Consider the following 17166-nt stretch of genomic DNA (forward strand, 5'->3'; position numbering starts at 1 on the left):
AACAATAACTGGAAAACACATGTGCACCCTCATGTTTATCACAGCCATTATTTATAATAGCTAAGACATGGAAGATTGCCAGGAGAAATATCAATAACTTCAGATATGCAGATAACACCACCCTTATGGCAGGAAGCGAACAAGAACTAAAGAGCCTCTTGATGAAAGTGAAAGAGGAGAGTGAAAAGGTTGGCTTAAAGCTCAACATTCAGAAAACAAAGATCATGACATCCGGTCCCATCATTTCATGGCAAATAGATGGGGAAACAGTGGAAACTGTGGCTGACTTTATTTTTTCGGGTTTCCAAATCACTGCAGATGGTGATTGCAGCCATGAAATTAAAAGATGCTTACTCCTTAGAAGAAAAGTTATGACCAACCTAGACAGCATATTAAAAAGCAGAGACATTACTTTGCCAACAAAGGTCTGTCTAGTTAAGGCTATGGTTTTTCCCGTAGTCATGTATGGATGTGAGAGTTGGACCATAAAGAAGGCTGAGTGCTGAAGAATTGAAGCTTTTGAATTGTGGTGTTGGAGAAGACTCTTGAGAGTCCCTTGGACTGCAAGGAGATCAGTCCTGGGTGTTCATTGGAAGGACTGATGTTGAAGCTGAAACCCCAATACTTTGGCCAAGTGATGCAAAGAACTGATTCATTGGAAAAGACCCTGATGCTGGGAAAGATTGAGGGCAGGAGGAGACGGGGACGACAGAGGATGAAATGGTTGGATGGCATCACTGGCTTGATGGACATGAGTTTGAGTAAACTCCAGGAGTTGGTGATGGACAGAGAGGCCTGGCGTGCTGCAGTCCATGGGGTCACAAAGAGTTGGACATGACTGAGCGACTGAACTGAAGACATGGAAATGGCCTAAGAGTACACAGATTGGGTGAATTTTTAAAATGTGATATATATGTGTGTATATATGTGTATATGTATATGCAAACACAGAATATTTAGTCATATAAAAATGAAATCTTGCAATTTGCAACAACATGGATAGACTTTGAAGGCATTATGCCAAGTGAAGTAAGTCAAACAGGGAAAGACAAATACTATGATCTAATGTATATGTATAATAAAAAAAGGTTAAGCTCAAAGATACAGAGAACAGATTAGTGGTTGCCAGAGGCAGGGTTGGGGGATAGGCAAAATGGAGGTCATAGAGTACAAATATTTTATAAAAGATTCACTATCCTTATACACTGTTGATGGGAGTGTAAAATGATGCAGCCTCTTTGGAAAACATTCTGACAGTTTCTCAAATGGTTCAACATACCTACTGTATAACCTACAATTCCACTTCTAGGTACATTAGCATGAGAAGTGAAAACATGTCCACAAAAATTTTGCACAGCTGTATTTAGAATAGCAATAGTTAAAATAAAATAGTGAAAACAGCCTGAGTGTCCGTCAACTGATGAGTGCATAAATAATATGTGGAAAATGCATATAATGGAATACCTTTCAGCCATAAAATGTACTGATACAGGCTAAAATATAGATAAACCTTGAAAATATTATGCTAAGTAAAATAAGTCAGACAAAAGGACTACATATTATATGATTCCATTTATATGTAGTGTCCAAAAGAGGCAAAACTATAGTCAGGAGAAATAGGGAGTGAATACTAATGAGCATGGGGTTTCTTCCTGGGGTGATGAAAATTGATTGTGTTAAAGGTTGCACAGCTCTGTGAATATACCAAGAACCACTGAACTGAACAGTGTAAATGGGTGAAATGCATTGTATGTGCATTACATCACTGAGCTGTATGATATATTTATCACTGTTTTATCCATTTGGCACAGATGATCTTATTTACAAACAGAGACACAGACATAGAGAACAAATGTATAGACACCAAGGTGGGAAGACGGTGGGATGAACTGGGACATTAGGGCTGACATGTGCACACCATTGGCACTATGTGTGAAACAGATAACTAATAAGAATCTACTGCATAGCTCAGGGAACTCTGCTTAGTGCTCCCAGCGAAAGTGAGAAGCGTGAAACTGTTAGTCGCTCAGTCCTGTCTGACTCTTTGCAACCATATGGACTGTAGCCCTCCAGGCTCCTCTGTCCATGGGATTCTCCAGGCAAGAATACCGGAGTGGGTAGCTATTTCCTTCTCCAAGGGATCTTCCCCACCCAGGATCGAACCCAAGTCTCCCACACTATAGGCAGATTCTTTTACTGTCTGAGCCACTAGGGAAGTGGTGACCTAAATGGGGAGGAAATCCCAAAAATGGAGTATATATGTATACATATGGATGAAGAATCACTATTTTAAATGAATGAGAATGTTTTCCATAAGAGATCGCTCCAGAAGGAATCTCCAGGCCCTACTGGGGAAACCATTCCACTCATAGAGGAGGATTCTGTAAATCAGAAAATATCATCTCTTGCTCAACACAAACCTTTCAAACAGGTATTTGTCACTGTTTTTGCTCTAGCCTCAGTGGAGACGACAGAGCTTATGGTACAGGACGTCTGAATACGTCCTGGTGAACATGAGGAACACGAAGCACACTCAGCTTGGCTGCTGGCACTGCTCTACCTGGCTCCCTGAAGGTCCCGTGAGTGCCAGGTTCCAGGGAAGTCTGGTACTGATACCCACACAAGGCAGCTTTAGGCCGAAAGCATACTACTCATCAAAGTGGTGGGTGCCAGGCAGGCTCCCCGTTGGCACCTTAAGAGTACTGAAATGTCCCAGCACTCCTAAGAGACTTGTTCCCCTTGTAATTATTAGTGGTAATAATCACAATTCAAATATTCAAATACTGAGCACTTAACTACCACCTTCTCAGCCTTTTATTTAATGCATTTAAAATACTCTTATAGGCAATGACTTATTCCCATGCATCAATGGCTATGCCATGGTGTGAAATACTATTTGTTTCCGTAAGATATTCTGGGGAATTGTTTTCTTTTTTCACCCCTAGGAAAAACCTCAACACCATTTGGGGCACTATGACTATTTCCAACTTCAGTTTGAGAGAAAAAAAAAATTGCAACTGTTCTTTCATTCCATAAAAATCATAGTGCAGTAAATCCTTTTCATCTCTCATTGTTAAAAATCTGTGATCTGTCCATAGGTTTCTATTTCCAAACTCCTAAATGAGAAGACTTTCTGTTTCCAGATTCTAGTTGCAGTTTCAGTGTCTTCCCCTTCCTGTGGAATTGAATGAACCAGAGCAGCAAGGAAAGGTCATTCTATTGCCAGGAGGGTGACATTTGGGCCAGAACTTGAGACTGCTGAGCAGCAGGCCAAGCTACAATATTAGCTCATTCCCTGCTGGGCCCCAGCTTGGAGACAGACTTTAGAGGAATTGATAAGGATTTTGACCCACTTACCTGAAGAAGGCTCCACAGAAAGCAGACCAAAGCTGGAGAATAGGAGTTCAGCCAAAGGTTTGTTTTACTAAAATAAAAGGTCAAGTATGCTAGCCCTTAGCCAGGCCTAACTGGATGTTAGCTTTTCTCCTGTTTTATTAGTATGCTGAAACTATGCAAGGATCATTCTGTGCCTTTGACAAATCCCACTCAATGTAGAGGTTCCCTCCTGGTCCTTCTCTCCCCAGACATTAGCTTAACACACTTCATATGTGGGAAAGGCTCAGCACAACAACAGAGAGGGAAAGAAGTATCTGAGTTTGCTGATGTAGCAGCTGCCCATGCCGTGGTTCATCATTCTCAGTCAAAACACCCCCAGCACCCTGCACTCAGCCCCACTTGTCCGTTCCCCATCTGCTGAAGAGACTCAACGTAAGCCCTTTGCAGTTTTGCCCATGTGAGTCATCTCCTTGAGTCACTGTCCCTCATCCTTTCCCCTCTTCCCAATCTAACCTACTCTTCAAGACAGAGACTTCTGTATGTGATATCTGGTGTGCAGACTTTTAACATTTTGTTTTGAGCTGACCTTTAAAAATCTAGATTTCTGGAGTGGTATCACCAAGATGACGACATAGGTCATTCCTGACTTCATTCCTTTACAAGGAGAGCAACTGACAACCAGCCATGTGACAAAACACCACTGAGAAAAGTCCTAGAACATGTGGGAGGCGGGAGCACCCCTGCAGCCCAGAGAGCCAGCACAGGCTGCGTCAGCAGGGCAAGAGGAGCGGCTCCACACCGACCATGCTGCTCCTGCCAGGCTGGCACGGCGCCACACCGAGAGCAGCACTTCCTCCAGTGGGACGAGAGAGCCTGGGGTAAATATACCGCTTCCCCCATATGCGGATTGCTTCTTGGGAGCCTCCATTACAGACTCATCCCACAAGGGATGGCGAGGAAATCTGCAAGGCTTGACCACCGGGAATCTGATGGTGATGGAGAAGCAAGGAGAGGCTTACAGCAACAAGCACATGGATCTTGACAGACTGAGTTCCTACCTGAAGCACCCAAGTAGCAGTCCCAACCAGTGGCTTTGCTCATCTGTGGAGCCAAGATGGTGGTGCAGTCTGACCAGGGAATGGTTCTGCCTGATGCAGGTCTTCAAAGAGCCTTCTTGTTCTGTAACCTGGCATTCCCCCACCCAGGCATGAGAGCTGAGTCGCAGCCTGGCTCACTCCTGAATGTAGCTCCCAGTACTGCCAAGTCAGAAAGGCTGGCCAGAATACCCAGAAGCTGCATAGCCCAACAACACCTGAGTAGAGAGTATGACAGCAGAATTGATTTTCCCCAGAGCAAAGCCAGTCATGGTCCTGTATAGCTTGGGAAACTGGGATGTGGGTTGGCTTGAGATAAGACCAGACTTGGATCCAATTCTCCTTTTTCATCAGGGGAGGGAAACCAATTCATAGCCCTACCCATTGCTGAATGTTGCCTTCAGCCCACCTGAGCAGGGTACCTAACCAGAGCACAGGGGAGCTGTGTAGCCTGTATAAAAGTCCTGCTCACAGTGGCACTTGAACAGAGCGCATAGCCCATAGATAGGCTTTTCCTGACGTCAGAGAGTAAAATCAAGTGGCCCCATTTGGCCAGGGAATTCAGTGTACCGTCTGGACAGACTCAGGTTTCTAAACAATAAGCCGTACCACCCCTTGGGTATGTCCTGCTGCCCCACCGTGCCAGGGAAGTTAATTCATAGCACCATCTACTGCTGAGCACAGTGCCCAAGACAACTGTGTAATAAGCACGGTCAGAGAACCCAGGGAAATACAGAGCGCGCGCTGTAGTCCTGCTTGGGCAGGGAAACAAGCCAGCAGTCCAGTCCGACTATTCTCAGCCTGCGGCACACACCCACCCCAACCTCAGAGTGTGCGCAGAGGCTTCACACCAACGGTGCTGCCAACAGACGCCCAGAAACCCAAACTGAGCTGACTGGTGAACTCTTCTGCCAGAGAGAACCTAGAAATTTTACATGAGGAAACTGTTCACTCAAATGTGCAGATAGTGATGTAAAGAATTAAAAATCATGAAAAATCAGGTACACACAATACCACCAAAGGAAATTCAGTTCGGTTCAGTTCAGTTGCTCAGTCATGTCCCACTCTTTGTGACCCCATGAATCGCAACACGCCAGGCCTCCCTGTCCATCACCAACTCCCGGAGCTCACTCAGACTCACGACCATCGAGTCAGTGATGCCATCCAGCCATCTCATCCTCTGTTGTCCCCTTCTCCTGCCCCCAATCTCTCCCAGCATCAGAGTCTTTTCCAATGAGTCAACGCTTCACATGAGGTGGCCAAAGTACTGGAGTTTCAGCTTTAGCATCATTCCTTCCAAATTCAGAATGGACTGGTTGGATCTCCTTGCAGTCTAAAGGAAATTAGTAAGTCTCAAATAACTGACACCTAAGAAATGTAAATCTATGAACTGTCAGACAAATTAGAACAGACTTCTTAAAGAAGTTTGGTGAACTACAGGAACAAATAGCTAAACAAAATTCAGAAAACAATGCATGAACAATATGTGAAGTTCAACAAAAATTATAAACCTCAAAAAAACATATCCTAGAGCAGAACAATATCATGAACTAAAGAATTCAATAAAGACTCAAAAGCAGACTCAACCACACAAAAGGAAGAATCAATAGTGTAGAATTCAGAACATTTACAATTATCCAGACAGAGGAGCCAAAGGGAAAAACAATGAAAAAGAGCAAAGGAAGTCTGTGGGACTTAACAGGATAAAAAAGAAACAATATCCACATTATGGAAAGAGAAAGGAGAAGAAAATATATTTAAAGCAATAATGACAGAAAACTTCCCAAATCTGGGGAAAGAAATGGACATCCAGATCCATGAATCCTACAGTACCCTTAGTGGATAAGCCCAAAAAGGGCTATATCAGACACATTTTAATTAAATTGTCAAATGTCACAGATAAAGAATTATGAAAGCAGCAAGGGAAAAGAAAGGCACAAGGGAACACCCATAAAACTACTGGTGGATTTCTCAACAGAAACTTGTCAGTCCAGGAGTCAATTAGATGATATATTCAAAATACTGAAAGAGTCGTTACTCTTTCCACTCATTCACCAGGGCTCCTACAGATGGCTTTTAACTCCTGCCCTGTCTTTCTTGCTTAACTGCATGCTGAAAATGATTGCCTTCTAGCCAAGGTTATATCAGGCACCTAATGTTTACTTCTCCAGGACAACACCCCTAACGCTCCTCCCCTTTATGAGCGTTCTCCACGCAGAAAGAAGGTCTCAGAGTGACAACCTTGAGTACAACCAGAACCCGTTTCAGAACGACCTGACGCCAGCCTTAACAATCTCCGTGTCTCCAGGAGGGAAGACGAATGCAAGACTGCCTCAGCTCCATCCTTATGTACAGCCCCATTTTCTAGCCTGAAACTGTATGACCCCTTCCTAATTTCCAGAAAGTGGGGTACAGTCTTGCAAGCATTAACCTACTGTGGCACCCTTTGCCTGGCAAGGTAATAGAGCCACTCCTTTCTACTCCTGCAAAAAAAAAAAAAAATACTGAAAGAAAAAAAACTGTCCACCAAGAATTTCACACTCACAAAATGTTTATGGCATACAATATTATAGTCATACTCATGATAGAGTACTGGAAATATTGTTACACTTTTAAAATCCTACTTAGTTTCTCCATTTATGAGAGTAAGTAGCATATTGTGTCGTTATGTAATACTTTGAAAGCAAAGTTATAAACAGGAAGAAAACAAAGACATTATGAATCTTATATTGAATATCACCCTGTGCCTATGTTGGTTTTCCCTGGTGGCTCAGACAGTAAAGAATCTGCCTACAATTCAGGAGACCCAGGTTTGATCCCTGGGTTGGGCAGATCCCTTGGAGAAGAAAATGACAACCCACTCCATATTCATGCCTAGAGAATCCCATGGACAGAGGAGCCTGGTGGGCTACAGTCCATGGGGTCACAAAAGAGTGGGACACAACTGAGCAACTAACACACACACATATACTTATGTAATGATAGACTAGTATTTACATATATCTTACGCATTTATGACATAACTGACTTTAAAAAATATGTTTTCAGTATTTCTAGGCTATGTGGTTTGTCCATGAGTTTTTTCACATTACTGAAATTCTCCAAAAATTTTTTCAACATATTTATTAAAAAGTTTCACATATAAATGGTCTGATGCAGTTTATGTCATTCAAGGGTCAACTGTATACTTTCAAGTGTACATGGAATATGTTATAGGATCAATCATATGATGGGCCACAAAACAAATCTTAGAAAATTCAAGATTAAAATCATACTAAGTATGTCCTTGGACCACAATGGTAAATGAAACTAGAAATCAACAAGAGGAAAGATGGAAAATTCATGCATGCATGGAAATTAAATACTACTTCAACAATAAATGAATCAAAGAAGAAAATTAAAGGGGAAATAAAACATCTTGAGACAAATTTAAAGGGAAACACTACTTACCAAAACTTATGGGATGCAGCAAAGATAGTTCTAAAGAGGAAGTTCATAGAAATAAATACTTACATTAAGAAACATGAAAGGAACATTAAGAAACAAAAAACCGTAACTCTGTACCTTAAAAAACTAGAAAATGAGGAACAAATCAACTACAAAGTTAGCAGAAGGAAAGAAGTAACAGATTAGAGAAGAAATGAAATAGAGAACAGGAAAACAATAGAAAAAATTAATTTAGCTCAGTGAGACAGCAGATAATCCAGCAATGAACCTATGTATATTTGGTTAATTAGTTTACAATAAAGGAGCCAAGAATATATGGTGAGGAAAGGACAGTCCTTTCAATAAATAGCACTGGAAGCCACATGCAAAAGAATAAAACTGGAAACTTATTTTACACTTTACATAAAAATTCACTCACAATGGATTAAAGACCTGAAACCATAAAACTTCTAGAAGAAAACAGTCAGTAAGCTCCTTGACATTGGTCTTGGTGATGAATTTTTGGATCTAACTCCAAAAGCTAAGGCAATGAAAGCAAAATGAAACAAATGAGACTACATCAAACAAAAGCTTCTGTGCAACAAAGGAAACCATCAACAAAATGAAAAGGAAACAGTTTTACTTCTGAATATACAGTTTTCCAAAGAAGACATACAGATGGCCAACATCCACATGAAACAATGCCCAGCATTACTCCTCAGGGAAATGCAAATCCAAACCATAGCGAGACATGGTTTCACACCTGTTAGAATGGCTATCATAACAAAAATCATGAAATAACAAGTGATGGCAAAAATGTAGAGGAAAGGGAACTCTGCGCATTATCGGTAGGAATGCAAATTTTGCAGCCACTATAAAAAACAGTTTGGAGGTTCCTCAAAAAATTAAAAATAGAACTATCACATGATCCAGCATCTCTACTTCTGGGTATTTATAAGAAGAAAATGGAAATGCTAATTTTTTATGCATTTTTTTAAATTTTTATTTTATTTTTTAACTTTACAATATTGTATTGGTTTTGCCATATATCAACATGAATCCACCACAGGTATACATGTGTTCCCCATCCTGCACCCTCCTCCCTCCTCCCTCCCCACACCATCCCTCTGGGTCGTCCCAGTGCACTAGCCCCAAGCATCCAGTATCGTGCAGCGAACCTGGACTGGCGACTCGTTTCATATATGATATTATACATGTTTCAATGCCATTCTTCCAAATCATCCCACCCTCTCCCTCTCCCACAGAGTCCAAAAGACTGTTCTATACATCAGTGTCTCTTTTGCTGTCTCGTATACATGGTTATTGTTACCATCTTTCTAAATTCCATATATATGCGTTAGTATACTGTATTGGTGTTTTTCTTTCTGGCTTACTTTGTATAATAGGCTCCAGTTTCATCCACCTCATTAGAACTGATTCAAATGTATTCTTTTTAATGGCTGAGTAATGCTCCATTGTGTATATGTACCACGGCTTTCTTATCCATTCATCTGCTGATGGACATCTAGGTTGCTTCCATGTCCTGGCTCTTATAAACAGTGCTGCGATGAACATTGGGGTACACGTGTCTCTTTCAATTCTGGTTTCCTCAGTGTGTATGCCCAGCAGTGGAATTGCTGGGTCATAAGGCAGGTCTATTTCCAGATTTTTAAGGAATCTCCACACTGTTCTCCATAGTGGCTATACTAGTTTGCATTCCTACCAACAGTGGAAGAGGGTTCCCTTTTCTCCACACCCTCTCCAGCATTTATTGCTTGTAGACTTTTGGATCGCAGCCATTCTGACTGGCGTGAAATGGTACCTCATAGTGGTTTTGATTTGCATTTCTCTGATAATGAGTGATGTTGAGCATCTTTTCATGGGAAGCACTAATTTTAAAACATATATCAATCTCTGTGTTAATAGCATCATTATTATTTACAATAACCAAGATATGGAAACATAAATACACAACATTGGATGAATGTACAAAGAAGATGTGGTACATATTTATAAATGGACTACTATTAAACCATAATAAAGAATGAAATCTTGCCATTTGCAACAACATGGATGGACTTGGAAGGCATTATGCTAAGTGAAGTAAGTCAAACAAAGATAAATATCATATGATCTCACTTACATGTAGAATCTCAAACAAAAAAATAGCAAACCACCACCCCTCCTCTGCAAAACCCCCCCAAAATAAAATGTGGCTCATAGATATAGAGGACAGATTGGTGGTGATCAGAGGTGGAGGCTTGGAGGGGGCAGGAGAAATGGATGATGGGGTTAAAGGGCACTAACTTCCACTTACAGAATAAATTACGGAGATGTAATGCATATTGCCAACAAAGGTTCATCTAGTCAAGGCTATGGTTTCTCCTGTGGTCATGTATGGATGTGAGAGTTGGACTGTGAAGAAGGCTGAGCGCCGAAGAATTGATGCCTTTGAACTGTGGTGTTGGAGAAGACTCTTGAGAGTCCCTTGGACTGCAAGGAGATCCAACCAGTCCATTCTGAAGGAGATCAGCCCTGGGATTTCTTTGGAAGGAATGATGCTAAAGCTGAAACTCCAGTACTTTGGCCACCTCATGCGAAGAGTTGACTCATTGGAAAAGACTCTGATGCTGGGAGGGATTGGGGGCAAGAGGGGGAGGGGACGACAGAGGATGAGATGGCTGGATGGCATCAGTGACTTGATGGACATGAGTTTGGGTGAACTCCGGGAGTTGGTGATGGACAGGGAGGCCTGGCGTGTTGCGATTCATGGGGTCGCAAAGAGTCGGACACGACTGAGCGACTGAACTGAACTGAATGTATAGCATCGTCGTTGTTCAGTTGCCCAGTCATGTCCAGTTCTCCATAACCCCATGAACTGAAGCATACCAGGCCTCCCTGTTGCTCTGTAGTTAATAATACTCTATTGTATATTTGAAAGTTGCTAAGAAAATAAATCTTTAAGTTCTCATCACAAGAAAAAATTGTCATTATATGTGGTGATGGATATTAAACATACTGTGGTGAACATTTTTCAATAGGCAAATACTGACTCATTATGTTATATACTTGTGATATTACATGTCAGTTTACTTCAATAAAAACTTTTAAACCATACTGTTGACTGCGTCCCATCAGATCCCAATTTAATTGGCTTGAAGTGCAGCTTGTGCACTGGTGTTTTTGAGAAGCCCTTCTCTAGATCCAGTCTTCCTTCTAGTTTTTCCTCCTCTCCTTGCCTTGCCCCTGCCTGATTTGAATTTTCTGAGACAGTGAGACCCCTTCAATGTTTTGAAGCCTGTGACTTGAGTTATTCATCTGTTATTCCTAGTCTCAGAGCAGTCTAATGTGGCTCTCTCAGTGCAACAAAGAAGGAAGACAGCATGCTCTCTAATACCTTAGTCTTTCATTATTTAGACAGGAACTACCTTAAATAGTCTTTCTAACAGATTCCCTAAAATGATACCCTAAAAAATACTAAGAAGTTGATGTGTGGCTTAGTGGTAATTGTCTCAGTGTAATTTTCAAGGCCCATAGAATGAGTCATCAAGAATTTCCAGAGGTTTCTTATAAAGTACAGAATGAGTAGTTAAGGAGTTTTCAGTTTATTGGTTGGAGGACATTCCATAAAGCTGGGCATTTTTTGAAAAGAGATATTATGTATCAATACTTGGGCAAGATTGTATTTGAAAGAATTTATCCTTTAACAACGATCTAGTCATTTTCTGGCATCTTTCACTGTATCGCTGGAAGACTATGGAGTTCATGAACAGAGTTTAAATAGGATTACCAGTTAAATAGACCCAGATTCCTGCCTGGATTGTAAAACAGAAAAATAAATTCAGTTAAGACCTTATCTGTATCTCCATATTGTTCCAAGAATATGACTCAGGTGGAGCTTAGCGGTCAGGAAGGTGTGCTGGTGCTATTCTAATTCTCTTCAATGGAAAATGCATAAAGAGAATCTGGCTGCTTAGGGTCAGTCTGCATGGATTCAAAGTTCAGTGAAGTTACTGCCTTGTTCTCTCTTACCTGGGCTGGCAAGGAAAGCCAAGAGGTGGGTGCGTGTGTGCTAAGTCGCTTCAGTCATGTCCAACTCTTTGTGACCCCATGGGCTATACAGCTCTCCAAGGCCCTCTGTCCATGGGATTCTCCAGGCAAGAATACTGGAGTGGGTTTCTGCGCCCTCCTCCAGGGGATCTTCCCGACCCAGGGATCGAGCCTGAATCTCTTATGTCTCCTGCGTTGGCAGGCGGGGTCTTTACCACTAGCACCACCCAGGAAGTCCAAAGACTCAACAGGAACCAGTTGGAGAATCCTAAAATCAGAGTTCCTAAATTAGATAACCCTGAAGTCATTCAGTCTCAGCAGAAGTCAGCAGCATGGGCATTAAAATCTCAGGAGGTAGACTTTCTTGGCTTGGTTACAATGATATCCCATCCACCTTAGTTTTTTTTTTTTTTTAATTAATTTATTTATTTTAATTGGAGGCTAATTACTTTACAATATTGTAGTGGTTTTTGCCAAACATTGACAAATGAATCAGCCATGGGTGTACATGTGTCCCCCATCCTGAACCCCGCTCCCCCACTTCCCTCCCCATCCTCTCCCTCAGGGTTGTCCCAGTGCACTGGCTTTGAGTGCCCTGTTTTATGCATCGAACTTGCACTGGTGATCTGTTTCACATACGGTAATATACATGTTTCATTGCTATTCTCTCAAATCATCCCACCCTCACCTTCTCCCACAGAGTCTGTTCTTTATATCTTTGTCTCTTTTGCAGTCTTTCATATAGGGTCATCATTACCATCTTTCTAAATTCCATTTATATGTGTTAATATACTATATTGGTGTTTTTATTTCTGACTTACTTCACTCTGTATAATAGACTCCAGTTTCATCCACCTCATTAGAACTGATTCAAATGCATTCTTTTTAATAGCTGAGTAATACTCTGTTGTGTATACAACAGCTTTCTTATCCATTTGTCTGCCAGTGGACATCTAGGTTGCTTTCTTCCATGTCCTGGCTATTATAAACAGTGCTGCAATGAACATTGGGGTACACATGTCTCTTTCAATTCTGGTTCCTCAGTGTGTATGCCGAGCAGTGGGATTGCTGGGTCACATGGCAGTTCTATTCCCAGTTTTTTAAGGAGTCTCCACACTGCTCTCCATAGTAGCTGTACTAGTTTGCATTCCCACCAACAGTGTAAGAGGATTCCCTTTTATCCCCACCCTCTCCAGCACTTATTGTTTGTACTTTTTGATAGCAGCCATTCTGAACAGTGTGAGATGGTACCTCATTGTGGTTTTGATTTGCATTTATCTGATGAGTGATGTTGAGCATCTTTTCATGTGTTTGTTAGCCATTTCTTTGTCTTTGGAGAAATGTCTGTTTAGTTCTTTGGCCGATTTTTGATTGGGTTGCTTATTTTTCTGGTATTGAGCTGCATGAGCTACTTGTATATTTTTGAGATTAATTCTTTGTCAGTTGCTTCGTTTACTATTATTTTCTCCCATTCTGAATGCTGTTTTTTTCACCTTGCTTATAGTTTCCTTTGTTGTGCAAAAGCTTTTAAATTTAATTAGGTCTCATTTGTTCATTTTTGCTTTTATTTCCATTACTCTGGGAGGTGGGTCATAGAGGATCCTGCTGTGATTTATGTCAGAGAGTGTTTTGCCTGTTTTCCTCTAGGAGTTTTATAGTTCCTAGTCTTATATTTAGATCTTTAATCTATTTTGAGTTTATTCTTGTGTATAGTGTTAGAAAGTGTTCTCGTTTCATTCTCTTGCAGGTGGTTGACCAGTTTTCCCAGCACCACTGTTAAAGAGATTGTCTTTTCTCCATTGTATATTCTTGCCTCCTTTGTCAAAGATAAGGTCTCCATCAGTTCAGTTCAGTTGCTCAGCCGTGTCCGACTCTGCGACCCCATGAATTGCAGCACGCCAGGCCTCCCTGTCCATCACCAACTCCCGGAGTTCACTCAAACTCATGTCCGTCGAGTCGGTGATGCCATCCAGCCATCTCATCCTCTGTTGTCCCCTTCTCCTCCTGCCCCCAATCCCTCCCAGCATCAGAGTCTTTTCCAATGAGTCAGCTCTTTGCATGAGGTGGCCAAAGTATTGGAGTTTCAGCTTTAGCATCAGTCCTTCCAAAGAACACCCAGGACTGATCTCCTTTAGAATGGACTGGTTGGATCTCCTTGCAGTCCAAGGGACTCTCAAGAGTCTTCTCCAACACCACAGTTCAAAAGCATCCATTATTTGGTGCTCAGCTTTCTTCACAGTCCAACTCTCACATCCATACATGACCACTGGAAAAACCATAGCTTTTACTAGATGGAACTTTGCTGGCAAAGTAATGTCTCTGCTTTTGAATATGCTATCTACATTGGTCATAACTTTCCTTCCAAGGAGCAAGTGTCTTTTAATTTCATGGCTGCAATCCCCATCTGCAATGATTTTGGAGCTCAAAAAATAAAGGCTGCCACTGTTTCCCCATCTATTTGCCATGAACTGATGGGACCAGATGCCATGATCTTAGTTTTCTGAATGTTAAGCTTTAAGCCAACTTTTTCACTCTCCTCTTTTACTTTCATCAAGAGGCTTTTTAGTTCCTCTTCACTTTCTGCCATAAGGGTGGAGTCACCTGCATATCTGAGGATATTGATATTTCTCCTGGCAATCTTGATTCCAGCTTGAGCTTCTTCCAGCCCAGCGTTTCTCATGATGTACTCTGAATAGAAGTTAAATAAGCAGGGTGACAATATACAGCCTGGAAATACTCCTTTTCCTATTTGGAATCAGTCTGTTGTTCCATGTCTAGTTCTGACTGTTGCTTCCTGACCTGCATATAGGTTTCTCAAGAGGCAGGTCAGGTGGTCTGCTATTCCCATATCTTTCAGAATTTTCCACAGTTTATTGTGAGATACCAAGGGAACATTTCATGCAAAGATGGGCTTGATAAAGGACAGAAATGGTATGGACCTAACAGAAACAGAAGATATTAAGAAGAGGTGGCAAGAATACACAGAAGAACTGTACAAAAAAGATCTTCACGATCAAGATAATCACAATGGTGTGATCACTGACCTAGAGCCAGACATCCTGGAATGTGAAGGCAAGTGGGCCTTAGAAAGCATCACTGCAAACAAAGCTAGTGGAGGTGATGGAATTCCAGTTGAGTCATTTCAAATCCTGGAAGATGATGCTGTGAAAGTGTTGCACTCAATATGCCAGCAAATTTGGAAAACTCAGCAGTGGCCACAGGACTGGAAAAGGTCAGTTTTCATTCCAATCCCAAAGAAAGGCAATGCCAAAGAATGCTCAAACTACCGCACAATTGCCCTCATCTCACACACTAGTAAAGTAAGGCTCAAAATTCTCCAAGCCAGGCTTCAGCAATATGTGAACTGTGAACTTCCTGATGTTCAAGCTGGTTTTAGAAAAGGCAGAGGAACCAGAGATCAAATTGCCAACATCCTCTGGATCATGGAAAAAGCAAGAGAGTTCCAGAAAAAGATCTATTTCTGCTTTATTGACTATGCCAAAGCCTTTGACTGTGTGGATCACAATCAACTGTGGGAAATTCTGAAGGAGATGGGAATACCAGACCCCCTAACCTGTGCACTGCTTTTACTGAATCCCATAGGTTTTGGGTTGTTGTGTTTTCATTTTCATTTGTTTCTATGCATATTTTGATTTCTTCTGTGATTTGTTGGTTATTCAGAAGCGTCTTGTTTAGCCTCCATATGCTTGTATTTTTAATAGTCTTTTTCCTGTAGTTGACATTTAATCTTATCACACTGTGATCAGAAAAGATGCTTGAAATGATTTCAATTTTTTTGCATTAACCAAGGCTAGATTTATGGCCCAGGATGTGATCTATCCTGGAGAAGGTTCCGTGTGCACTTGAGAAAAAGGTGAAATTCATTGTTTTTGGGTGAAATGTCTGATAGATATCAATTATGTCTAACTGGTCCATTGTATCATTCAAAGTTTGTGTTTCCTTGCTAATTTTCTGTTTAGTTTATCTATCCATAGGTGTGAGTGGGGTATTAAAGTCTCCCACTATTATTGTGTTACTGTTAATTTCCCCTTTCATACCTGTTAGCATTTGCCTTACATATTGGGGTGCTCCTATGTTGGGTGCATATATATTTATAATTATTATATCTTCTTCTTGGATTGATCTTTGATCATTATGTAATGTCCTTCTTTGTCTCTTTTCACGGCCTTTATTTCAAAGTCTATTTTATCTGATATGAGTATTGCTACTCCTGCTTTCTTTTGGTCTCCATTTGCATGAAATATCTTTTTCCAGCCCTTCACTTTCAGTCTATATGTGTCCCTTGGTTTGAGATGAGTCTCTTGTAGACGGCATATATAGGGGTCTTGTTTTTGTATCCATTCAGCCAGTCTTTGTCTTTTGGTTGGGGCATTCAACCCATTTACATTTAAGTAATTATTGGTAAATATGATCCCATTGCAATTTACTTTGTTGTTTTGGTTTCAAGTTTATAAACCTTTTCTGTACTTCCTGTCTAGAGAAGATCCTTTAGCATTTGTTGAAGATCTGGTTTGCATCTACCCTAGTTTTACCATGTCTCTAAAAGTGATATCAAGTCATATGGAGCCTCATAGCCAACATGTCCAAACTCTTATTCTTGACAGGACAGAAATGTCCCCAAAAGAATTCAGACTCTATTAGATGTGGTGCATCTGCCTCACTTGGTTTATCTAGACTTTCAGGGAAGCAACTCTATATCCTGTCTGTACCACCTCCCTCCTCCAGATACAATCAGTTCTTTTAATATATTCCTTGTTAAATTAAGGAATCCTTTCCGATTTGTCTTTAATTTACCTTTTTCTACTTCAAGAGATTATTCCCTTGGAGAATTGCTTAACTAAGCCAGTTTTTATTGAATCAATGTTTCAGAGTTTATAGACATAAGAATGTGCCTTTTTGGGAGTCTTCATATTCCTAAAACAGAAGGAACTATTTACTTGTATTATAGATCTGCATGTCCCTTCTTCATCCTTCAAGTTATACACATTTTAATGTATTCCAGCCCTGTTTAATTTGTATATTCATGATACTTTATTATATTTTTGATATGCAGACCACACATTAAGCTCCACAAGGAGGATGATATATCATGACTCTTTGATATCATTATAGGTGTTTAATAAACATTTGAAGATGAATAATCAAAACAATAATTAGAGGTGAAAAGAAGGGGAGCCACATTTTACAGGCTGGAAAGATGGCGAAGTATAAGAATATTTTATAGTTGTCAGAGATCCTC

At 40.9% G+C, this 17166-nt stretch overlaps 1 protein-coding gene across 6 annotated transcripts in view; it reads right to left on the reverse strand.

Moving 5' to 3' along the window:
• The window catches only part of RAB3C (RAB3C, member RAS oncogene family), a 296374-nt gene that overhangs the window by 8214 nt on the left and 270994 nt on the right, over positions 1–17166 (reverse strand). The window lies entirely within an intron of this gene.

Source organism: Bubalus kerabau, chromosome 18 (assembly GCF_029407905.1).
Source record: "Bubalus kerabau isolate K-KA32 ecotype Philippines breed swamp buffalo chromosome 18, PCC_UOA_SB_1v2, whole genome shotgun sequence".
Lineage (NCBI taxonomy): Eukaryota > Metazoa > Chordata > Mammalia > Artiodactyla > Bovidae > Bubalus > Bubalus kerabau.